Raw genomic sequence first — 12405 nt, forward strand, 5'->3', positions numbered from 1 at the left:
GAAGGAAGGAAGGAAGGAAGGAAGGAAGGAAGGAAGGAAGGAAGGAAAAGAAAAGGAAACTCTTCTAATATCTACAGCTATTCAAAAGTTGGTGTCTCAAAAACTAATGGGTTCTCCATTTGTAGATACCTTGATGTCAAGGCTGGATGACCACTCTTTTTTCGGAACCTTGCAAAAGAATTTCCTCCTCACACCATTGTATGGACTAGCTTATTTCTGACCTTCCTTCAACCTTTGCCATCTTGTGATTATTCTATGTCATCTCTGGCCACTATAATGTCCTCGATAATCCTAGGTATTTGGGAAGGTTCTCTGGAAATTTCACTTATACTCTCTTCTCCCTCTAAATTACATCATGACATTAATTTATAGAGTATTTGTTAATTAGCAAGAATGCATATTTTGTTCAGAAGGAAACTGAGATCTATCAAGCCTCTCTTCTCCCTGAAGCAGAAGTCTACAGAATCCCTGACAAAGACTCCTCCAGTGTCATCTTCAAGGCCTCCAGTTATTTGTAACTTCTAATTTCGGAGGTACCCTATTGCACTTTTGGACAGCTCTATTTGTTAAAAAGTTTTTGTTTGTTAAAAAGCTTTTTCGCTGTTTGAGTTTTCTTCTACCAAATGACTAATATGGAAATGTGATTTACCTGATTGCACATATAAAACCTACATCAGATTTCTCGCCATCTCAGGATGGCAAGGGGAGGGAGGGAGTGAATTTGAAACTCAAAATTAAAAAAAAGAATACAAATGTTAAAAATGGTTTTTTTTATGTAACTGGGGGAAAATAAAATATTAATTAAAAAAAGAAAATCCATCTCCATGTCACTCTAACTTCTAGCATTTACTTACAGTCTGGACTTTCATATGTAAATAGAGAGAGAAATAGTCCAACTTTCCCTTTTTTTTATTATAGACCTTTTAATTATTGAAGTGTAGCAAGGTGGATAGAGTAGACAGAGTACTGAACAGGTGATGCAGAGAGAGCCCAGCTTTAACTACTACTTCTCACTCAACCTGCCTGATCCTCACTTTCTTCCTCAATAAAACAAGGTCAATAATAACTTTAAAACCTATCTCACATGGTTGTAGTTAGGCTTGAACAACATAATGTATATAAAGGACTTTGTATATCATATGTAAATGTCAGGCAATTAAGAGGGTTGAATATTAGGTTTAGAGTTATAAAGTCCTGAATTTGCATCCTGCTTCAGTTACTTACTAGTTGTGTGATCCTTGGAAAATCACTTAACCTCTCTCAACCTCAGTTCCTTATCTGCAAGAAGGGGATAATTATAATATCTACCATAACAGCTATCGTAGAGACCAAATGAGATATCAGAAAAGTGCTTTGCAAACAATAAAGTTCTACATAAATAATAATTATAATCAAAACCATTCTTGTTCCTCCTCTGCTTCCTAGAAAGTACAAAAGTATCTTGGCTTATGTAAATCTCAACATTGCAAAATAATAATCCCTAGGACTAAGACATACTACTTCCCAATACCCAGACATAGATAAATAGACCCTTACATTCTGTCCAGATTGAAGTAAATTTCTGATAGTCCCAGGCAAGTTATACCATCTCCAGACACATGCCTTGCAGTGGAATCTGGGTTTATAATACAATGGTCAAACTGAAAACCTAGAGGTTCCTCAGAGAAAGCTGGATACTACGTCATGATTTGTATTTGTGTTTTCATTTATTTATTTTTCTTAGCAGCTCATGAAGATTTAAAAGAAATAACAGCTGGGTTGTAAATAGGCCTGTTGGAAGAGTTGCTCATAGTAATGAAACCATGGATCCTTGAAAAGCTAAAGTAGGAAAGAGCTGTGCACCATGCTCTAAGAATTCATTCTGACCTAGATTAGGAGAACAGTTATCAGACCACTAGAAGTATCCAATAGAAACTGCCCCAGAGTACAGATAAGTTTCAGGAAGTAGCATTCATTCCAGCATACCAAGAAGATTAAAGAAAGGTTATGGATCATTACAGATTTCTTCTGCTGGAAAAAATACCTACCTGGTGAAAATGAATGGACAGAATCTATGGGGCAGTTTCTGAGTGTTTGTTATGACATCTTACTTCCAGTCCAGGAACTCACACAAAATAGAAAAATAAAATAATGTATTAGTTCTTTTATGTACCATGTGAGCAAAGAACTAGATAGGACAAGCAGAGCTTTTCTGAGAGTTTTAAATCCTCTCTTTCTATTTTGGGAATACCAAATAGAGTTATTATAAATCACTCAGGCATGGGAAGAATGATAGAAATAAATCTGTGAAATGGTTTCAATTAAAATAATAACAAAGTACATGGGCTCCCTACTGGGACACCACTACTATTATCAGAATTAATATTCAGCATTTAGCATTTAGATCAGTCAGGTGACACAGACGAAGTGACTCAAAACCTCAGTCTACTAGTAGTGTCTGCCTTTTGTTTGCAGAAGGAGAGAATAAAACAAGCATTTATTAAGTACTTACTATATGCAGGGCACTGTGCCAAGTGCTGGGGATACAAATACAAGCAAAAAGAAATATAATCCCTGCCCTCAAGAAGCTTACATTGTAATGGGGAAGACAAAAGGGGGTGGGGATGTCATACAACAAGTCCATGTTGTTGTTTGTCCAAAGTCATATAACAAGTTTATACCAAACCTGAGATGAGCAAATCCAAGAGTTCTGACTTGGGGTCCAATGTCCTTTCCATTACCCTACGTAATTTAATGTAATAATTTTATAGGACCTGAGTGTATTAATTGGAATGGGAAAAGCACATCCCATTTTGTAATAGATATTACAAAAAGAAAACCATTATTTCTCTGGGGTTTGGATTGATTAAATCGTCTCTGCTTGCAGCTCAGTGTAGTGTACTACTCAGTTCTGCTAGGAGATGAATTTCACGAACCATTTCTGGCCAACAAGTCTGAACATGATTTCAGATGAAGCTTCTTTTAAAACAACTCAATTCCACACTCTGAAATTAGATCAAGTGCAGCTCAGTTTCTACCTAGGGATTTTTGAAAGGCTAGGTTTTCCTGACATTACTTCACACCCCCAGATTCAAAAGCTCATTGCTTAGATTATTGACAAAGTTCATGTCCAAGCCTAGGCTAACTAAATAATGGACCTGCAAGCCAGTTAAAGACTTTAGTGCTTGACTCTCTTCAAAAGGTTTCCCTAGCAATCCAGCAACTATGCATTTGTGGCACTGGAAGCCAATGACTATGCTTCTTTGACTCTTCACAGAGCTGAAATACTCTAGAAAAATTCTCAGATGCCATTGGCTGCTTTATTATTATTCTCACTTTCTTCTTATATCTATAGAATTAAAATAGAAACAGTGTTGGTAGTCGTTCATGTACTTTTATGTTTAATGTTCAATAGACTATTGTGCAGGTAGACAAGACAAATGTTTTTCTAATTGAATAAAAAGAATAGAATTAAGTATCTTCAACAGGCACAATGAAAACATCTTTGGGTGAATTCTCAGTCGGGATGATAAGAAATGATATGCACTTAATCTTATGTGATTTTTTCCCGCTAGATTCCTTTATTTTTAGAGACTTTTAGACCACTTAGAGCAAAGGCAAGAACACTCTATATGGAAGCATCTATTTTAAAATGTTCCTAGATTTTTACGTATGTAAAGGAGGTCATGGTCAATAGTTTTTGTGGTAGGGATACTCTAGTTATGGCAAAATTCATTTGTTGAATTTGTAAGAATATTTTGAGTTTTATGCTTGTAATAACAAGGATTTGATGTCTGATATTTTATGAAGGATAAAGAATTTCTGATGTAGCCACTTGATCAAGTCTTTCTGCAGCTGTATATTAGAGATTCTCCAGATTCCTTCTAAAGTCTGAATCAATCATTAATTCCAGGTACCTGCATATTTACCTTTCTGTAATTTCTGGCAGCAATGATCTGATCTTATATCTCTAGCATAAATCAACATATTTCTTTAAAGAAAACCACATAGCATGGCCATTTGTCTGAAACTCATTTGGTGTCTCTTGCAGATATGGATAGTCTACATTGGATATTTTTAATTACATTTTTAGATCTTAGCAGATTCATACATTCCAGCCAGATCTAAACCATTGTAGTCCTTCTTATGAGCTGCTCCCTCAATTCTCACTTGTACTTGTGTTTTGGGTCCACAAGTCTAAATTATTCTTTGAGTTCAAGATTTTCTGTGGCTCTGCACTCCTAAAACTATACATTATACCATCCCCCTCCACAACTGCATTTACCTTTAATGGTCAGTGGTGTAAACATGATTATCCTGATATAATGACATTTACTTAGATGGCAGAGTAAGGATGGTACCTACAAAGCATTCTCTCCCATAAACTTGTAGTGTCCTCTTTCACATATACACATAAATGTCATCAGGAAGAATGGAACAAAGTTAGAATATACTAGTAATGAGACTTAAATGTAAGGAAAACATGTGGCCAAGGCAACTCATGACTCCAAGTACAGCATGGTGCCAGTTTCATTTCTTATGATATACTCCTACTTCTCCCTCATGGGCAAACCATCTCTGATGAGATGGTTTTAAGCTAGGTTTACGCTAGCTGGAACTATTCCTGTCAATAACTCAATTCCAGACTTACGGAGATAATTATCTCTGGAATTCATAATCAGCTCTCTTCTCAGCTGCCAGAGCTCACTCCCCTTCAAACTGTTTAGTATCCCACTATTTTTTATGTCTGTGTCTCCCTAAACAGTGTATACTATTTTCAAAAAGGCTGCAAGAGGAGAGTCCTATGCTTGACCATCTAATAGAGCTCTCTGTTGTCTAATTCTGAATTTCTTCATAACTCACAAAGGAATTAAGTTGCCTTAAACCAGCTTAACATTTTGATTAATACATTGAAACATCATTACTTTGTTCTTCTCTAATTTCATCAACTGAGCTTTGGGCTGAAGGAGGGAAGGTCACAATTTCCCTGTATCACACCAGTGATCATTGCATCCAATAAGTCCATTGATCTCTATCTATTGTCAGCCTTTATTACTGCTCTAGAAAATGGTATTTCTATTTGTTCTATATATTTTAACATGTTTATCATGACATCAGAGAATTTTTTTTATTGTTATTCCTTTAACAGTTACAGATTTTGCACATCACAACCCCCTTCCTAATTTAAAACAAACAAAAACCTAACTAGACTCTTTTCTGGAGCTAAAAAATAAATCAATATTTATGGACAAATTGGTGTTGAGCCTTTGAACTTGGGAAGGCTGGTTCTTAGGTGACAGACATTCCATCTGTCACTTAGTCTATAAGAGAAGACTGACAACTTTTCATGGAAAATGCAGCCTGGGAACAACTGCTACCTACTAGTTGATTCCCCCTGGGGGATCTTTAACATCTGGTTATTGCACAGAAGTAGAAAATCCCCCCGAGTGATTATGGTAGAATAGTTGTGAGAGAACATAGAGAACAACAACAATAATAATAATGAAATAATGATGATGATGATGATGGTAATAATAATTAGCATTAACATAGCACTTTAAGATCTGCAAAGAGCTTTATAATTATTATCTCCTTTTGTCCTCATAGCAACCATGGGAGTTAGTATAAGCAGGGGCACTGAGACTCTGTGAACAGTCAATCAGTAAATATGCATTTATCAAGGGCACAATATATAACACGCCCTGAAAAAGTTATGATTCTGTAGTAAGGTAATTGTTCCCATATAAGAATGAGGAAAGAAAAAGCCTCAGGGCATGGTCATTTGGACCCACTTTCGGTATCTTGGCATAGGCTGGATCATTGGGGGTTGATTAAATATTGGAGAGGATCTGGGCTTGTGCATTCTATAATCCAATCTCATGGAATAACCTCAGTCTTTGAACAGAAAAACAAAAGCAAAATCAAACTTAGACCAACTTGATATCTTAGATGGAAAACCTAGCCCCAGTGTCAGATTTTGATCTGTTTATAGTAATTTCTAAGTTCAGAGGGGAGCAGTGGGTAAACATCTAAAAATTGTCTTTCCTGGGGGAGTGCTCTCAGGAAACACTTTTAAGTTTAATATGAGCATTACTATTACTTTTTAAAATTTAGACAATTAGCAAAATCAAAATCATCATCTGATTTTTTTGTATGTATGATATCCTAGGTATAAATGATGATATTAAAAATCTAACAAAGGGGTCCTTTAGCCCCCTAGTCATATGCACAGGCTCCAGCATACTCTTATCTAACACCCAGCTTGGTAGGAGTTGGTGAAGCATGTGCTAAGCTAATATAGTGCTTTGAGATTTAATGTTACTTGTTCTCCTATTAGACAGTAAACTCCTTGAAAGCATGGAATGTATTTTCTCTTTCCTCATATTCCCAATGTTGAAAACACAGTAGGCTTTTAATAAATGCTTACTGAATTAGCTTTCACATCACAATGAAGCATTGGAGGAAAACTTAGGGAAGACACTGGTATAACTACTATCCACTATTCCGAATTATTATCACCATTATTATATTGCCAAGAAAGTTAAAGATATCTCTGTTGTACGATCAACTAACATTACACAGGATTGGCATAAGGATAATATAAGTCAAAGATGACTCTTAAAAATCATCATGAATTATAAATAATGGATAAAAATTACTTGTAGGGGCAGCTAGGTGGCACAGTGAGTAAAAGAGCCTGCCCAGAGTCAGGAGGACCCGAGTTTGAGTTCGGTTCCGGCCTCAGACACTTAACACCCACCCACACACCCACCCACCCACACACACACACACACACACACACAAACTAGCCCTGTAACCTTGGGCAAACTACTTAACCCCAATCGCCCTCCAAAAAAAAAACAACAAAATTTACTTGTAAATGTAAATGAGAACAAAAAGCAGACTGTCTTTAACTTCTACCTGTTGTTAACTAGTGCTACTCTGTGGGAACAATCTGGAAGAAGAAAAAAAGGTGAAATAATTTACTTCTTCCACCTGATAACCCTTCAAATTCTCGAAGACAGCCATGATCACCAAGTCTTCTCTAGGCTTTCCATTGCTGCTTCATTCAACTGATCTTCCTCAATCATGGTGCTGGTTGACTTCCTCTTTCCCAGGAACCAAACACCCATTTAACAACTCAGTAATTATGCCCCTGAGCACAGACGCAATTACATGCTCTTACCTGGGAGGAATAGTGATAGTGTTTGGTTTCTTTTCAGGGTCCTTGAACTAGCACCAAAACACTTACATAACCTTCTGCTCTGTTCCTATAGCTTTCTTGGGTTCTGTTCTGGCCCAATAATCATTTTGTGGTTATCAAATAAAGTATTCCCAGTTTTATGGCAGTGGCACTTGGTGAAGAAAGAGTAAATGGTACCTGTTCTTTTCTAGGTCAGTGAGTGAATGGTAAACAAGAAGAAGCAAGACTTTTCTGCTACTCTCATTTTTCCTGAAAAAATTAGTGTTCTTTGTGTATTGTCTCTCTCAGGATGTGTGTGTATGTGTGTGTGTGTTTGTTTTAATGTAGGAGTTTAAAGATAGCAATGTTTGCTTAACCAAATAAATAACCATCTACTCGTGTATCTGGCTTCAAACTCTACCCAAGGCCCTTACTAGCTGCTTGTTCCTGGGTAAGTCACCTAGGTTCTCTGCATAATTTTCTTCACATATAAAATGGGAATAATAATTACACATACCTCCCAAGGTTGGTTAATCAAATGAGAAAATATTTCTAAAGTGTATGGAAAATATCAAATCACTATAGAAATACTAGTTATGATGATGAGGATGATGATCTAATGATCCTTTGGATCTGTGCAACCTAAGGCCACAAGCTCAAATTATGATGCCACTATTCTAATAGTTGCAACCATGCATTGGATCAATAAGAAATAAACTATTTCCCTAATAGCATTGAATTCCTAATAGTTTTTAATGTCCTCAGAGGCATATCTCACATAAATTATATTACATTTGATTATTCTACTCTTCAGCAAGTATAATCCAACAGAGGTTCTAGTTATTATAAAATTAATAAAAGAGTTAAATGGAATTGTGAATTTCTATCTTCCCCAAAGAAAATATTACACTTAGGAATTTATTCTCACTAATGGACCTAGGATTTTAATTTTTCTTCCTTTATATTTCAGTTACATTTTATAATTTTTTTCATTGTTTTTTCCTTAGGGTTATTTTTTCTTTATGAAATAAAACAAGTATTTCCACAACATAGTAGGATAAAAAAAAAAAGATGAAAGTGCACATGGAACTGCAGATCCATTATGTGCAACTTGCTATTCTTTCTTAATATAGTAGTTATCATGTAAATTTTTTCTCCTTTCTTTCTTCTCTCCCACTTCCACCCTAGAAATGGCTACCATTAGACTCTCTCTCTCTCTCTCTCTTTCTCAATATATATATATATATATATATATATATATATATATATATATATTTAATTTGCAAAATCATTCTACATAACTATCAGTTCTTTCTCTGGAAACAATTAATGTCTTTCTTCAAAAAACTTTTGTAGTTAATCTGGGTATTCATAATATTCAAAATGACTTATTTGTTCAAAGTTGTTGTTAAAACAATATTGCTTTTAGTGCATACAATATTCTCTTGGTTCTGCTCATTTTACTCTTCATTATTTCATTCAAATCTATCCATGTTTTGTGTTTTTTTAAAGATTTTTGAACTCATCATTTCTTATAACACAGTAATATTCCATCACAATCATACACCCTGACTTGTTCAGTCATTCTGCAATTGATGGGCATCCCTGCAATTTCCTATTCTTTGCCACCACAAAGAGAATATCGAGATTATTTTCCTTTTTCCTAAATCGTCTCTGAAAATAGGCCTAGCAAGGGTATTAGCAGGATTATTAGACCTTGTAGTAGTAGTAATGGCCATCCCAATTAAATTACCAAAAATTATTTTACTGAATTAAAAAAAATAATGAAAACATTCATTTGGAAGAACAAAAAGGCAAGACTATTAAAGGGACTGATAAAAAAAAGTGGAGGAAGGAGTTTTAGCATTGCTAGATTTTAAACTACATTATAAGGTGATCATTATCAGAACTATCTGCTAAGAAATAGTATGGTAGATCAGTTAGAACATAGTAGACATGCAACTCACAGCAGCAGATGAATATAATAATGTAGTATTTGACAAGAGTAAAGCATTAAGTTTTTTGGAAAATAATTCATTATTTGGTAAAAAATTGTTGGGAAAACTGGAAAGCAGTCTGGGAATAACATACTTAATTAAGTATAAAAATCTATTGTGCTCTACAGGCTTTAGGAGTGAAAAGGGGGAGAAAAGGGCAGGAGTTAGAAGGGAGGGAAGAAGTAGTAAGGGGAAAGGGTAAGTAAAGGGAGGGAGGTGCATAGGGAGGTAATACTGAGGGGGGTGGTGGTCAAAAGGAAAATTCTTAAGAAGGGGAAGGGAGAAATAAAAGCACAAACAGGGGAGGGAATAGGATGGAGGGAAAGACACAGATAGTAATCATAACTGGGAATGTGAATGGGATGAACTCTCCCACAAAACAGAGGCAGATCTCAGAATGGATTAAAAATAATCCTGCATATGCTGTCTACAAGAAACACATTTGAAACAGGGGAATACACACAGTTATATAAACTGATGTTGATTGAGAAGAGCAGGACCAAGAAAAATTTGTACACAATTACAGACAGAACATATGTGTGATTACTAACTTTGATAGACTGGGCTCCTCTCAGCAATGCAACGTTATAGGACAACTCCAAAAGCCTCATTGTGGAAAGAATTATCCACATCCTGAGAAAGAACTACAGAGAATGAATGCAGATGGAAGCAAGCTATTTGCTCCCTCTCTTTTTCTTGTTTTGTTTTGTTTCCTCTTTCTCATTGTTTACTCCATTGGTTATTATCCTTCTTTACAAACTGACTAATGTTTAATGTGAAGATATTTGACTGCATCCACTAATGGGGGGTGGAAAGGGACTGGGAGGAAATTTGAAACTAAAGGGATTGTGGAACTGAATGTCATAAACTAAAAGCAATTAAATAATTTTTTTTTAAATTGTGCATGGACCAATATCTTACACTATTAACGTAGATAAGTCAAAATGTACACATGATATAGCCATAAAGAGAACTTTTACAAGAAAATGTGAATAACACAAACATATCACCTATCAGACTTACGGAAAAGTGAAGAATTTATGAGCAAAGAGATACAGTGCCTTATGAGGTATAAAATGGATAATTCTGATTACATTGATTGTAAAAAGGTTTTGTGCAAAGAAAACCAATGCTGGGAAGGTTTGAAGGAAAGCAGAAAATTGTGGGGAAATTTTACAGACAGTTTCTCAGATAAAGGTCTCATATCTCAAATATATAAAGAACTTTGTGAAATTTACAAGAATACCAGTCATTCCCCAACTGATAAATGATGAAAGGAAATTAACAGGCAGTCTTCTGATGAAGAAATTAAAACTGTTTATAGTTATATGAAAAAAATGCCCTAAATCATTATTGATTTGATAAATGCAAACTCAAACAACCTTGAAGTAACTTACACTATCAGATTAACTAGAGCTCATAGATTGGATTACATCAGGTCCCTGCCCAAGCACCACTTAAAGTATATTTTAGGCCCTTCTGTTCCCTTTCCGTCCCTTCCCTTCCCTTCCCTGCCTTGCCCCTTCCTGCCCTTCCCTTCCCTTCCCTGCCCTGCCCTGCCCTGCCTTTCCCTGCCCTTCCTTTCCCTTCCCTTCCCTGTCCTTTCCTGCCCTGCCCTACTCTGCCCTGTGGGCCTAGTCATTGAATAGTCATTATATAACTCAAAGTGAGAACCTGAAAAGACTTTAGCCTAAAAGGGTCAGGATCTCCCATTGCCTCCTGAGCCATCTCCATTCATCCTGATGAATATCTGGCCACTGGAATCAGAAGACTCTGAAGGAGAAAGTGATATTGGTAACCTTGCACAGGCATCCCTCACTCAAATCAAAGTTAACTGCCAAGTCAAGTCATTATTTCCCTGATGTCATCACCCTCTTCCCAAAAGAAGGACAAAGACAGCAATCAGATTAGCTAAAATGATTGAGGGGGAAAATGACAAATGTTAGAAGTGATATGGAATAAATGGGACACATTCACTGTTAGTGGAACTCTGAACTGATTCAACCATTCTGTAGAACAATCTCTAATTATTCCCAAAGAGTTATTAAACGACCTATATAATTTGATCCATTGACTTTCAACATGATCGAAATTAGTGGTATCTAATATCTTCTCCATGTATTTTTCTAAGTAATAAAATAATAAACCTCATAATAATAGCTATTATTTATATTGCCATTTAAAATTAATGAAATGCTTTATAAATATCATGTCATATTATGAAATACATCTCTTTATTTCTTTTGAAGTCCTTGCTTCAAATGGATAGCTATTTTTATAGTGATGTGCTAATCCAAATCCAAAGAATATGCAGACAGGAAACATGGAGGAACATTGCCATTATTTTTGATTAGTAAAAGATTTTCCATCATAGTAGATATTTAACAGATAATATATGGTATGAAGCTGCAAAAAGTCAGCTATGAAGGACAGTCTATCCAGAGTGTTTCTATTTTAAATTTGATTCTTTTAAAAACATCTTAAGGGGATTTGGTGCTGTAATGTGATCATGTAACCTGATTCATTTTCACACATTTTCCATTGTACATGCTGTAGTTGCTGATTTCCTCTACTTGTCCACAGGTTATGATTCTTTTCGAGGATTTGTGTTTGTATGTTATAGAAGAGAGAATGCAGAGGCAGGTCTCTGAGAACCCTTTTACCAGGAACGGAAAACACATCTGCAGTCATTCCCATGTGTCCCAGTCAGCAGCTGTTTCCCTTACGAGTCATATCAATCCTGGAATCCAGCACTCCTCACCCTAGCAAGATATCTTTTCTTCCCCTCCCTAGAGATCCTCTAGAAGAGTCTCAAGATTGGGAGGAGGAAATAAACATAGTTATTTCACTTGGAAGGGGGCCGTAAAACTAGTGACTTCCAAGAGCAGCAAATTGACTGCTATCAATTCTCATTTGTTCCCTCTGCCTCTCTATCCCTTTTGCTTGTCATTTGGTGTTATGCAACTCTGCCTGCCTGGAAACATTATAAGGGAAAGAGCAGCTGATATTGGGTGAGAAGAGCAGGGCTCTAACCCAGCCTGTTCCACTTATTGTCAGTTTTACTTTCAGAAAATCATTTCCTTTCTCTGGGCCCCAGGGTCCTCATCTGTAAAATAAAGGGACAGGAGGTGGAATTGGTAGACAAGATTGCCTTTGAAACCTCCCATACCTCTCAAAACTGTGGCCCTCTGAATTTAGCCTTTTATCCTCAGATCACAAGAGGTGCTTTGTTTGTGCCTTTTTTAT

Source organism: Petaurus breviceps, unplaced genomic scaffold (genome assembly GCF_028583685.1).
Source record: "Petaurus breviceps papuanus isolate PSGF00001 unplaced genomic scaffold, PetGlider_PUasm1.0 90823, whole genome shotgun sequence".
NCBI lineage: Eukaryota > Metazoa > Chordata > Mammalia > Diprotodontia > Petauridae > Petaurus > Petaurus breviceps.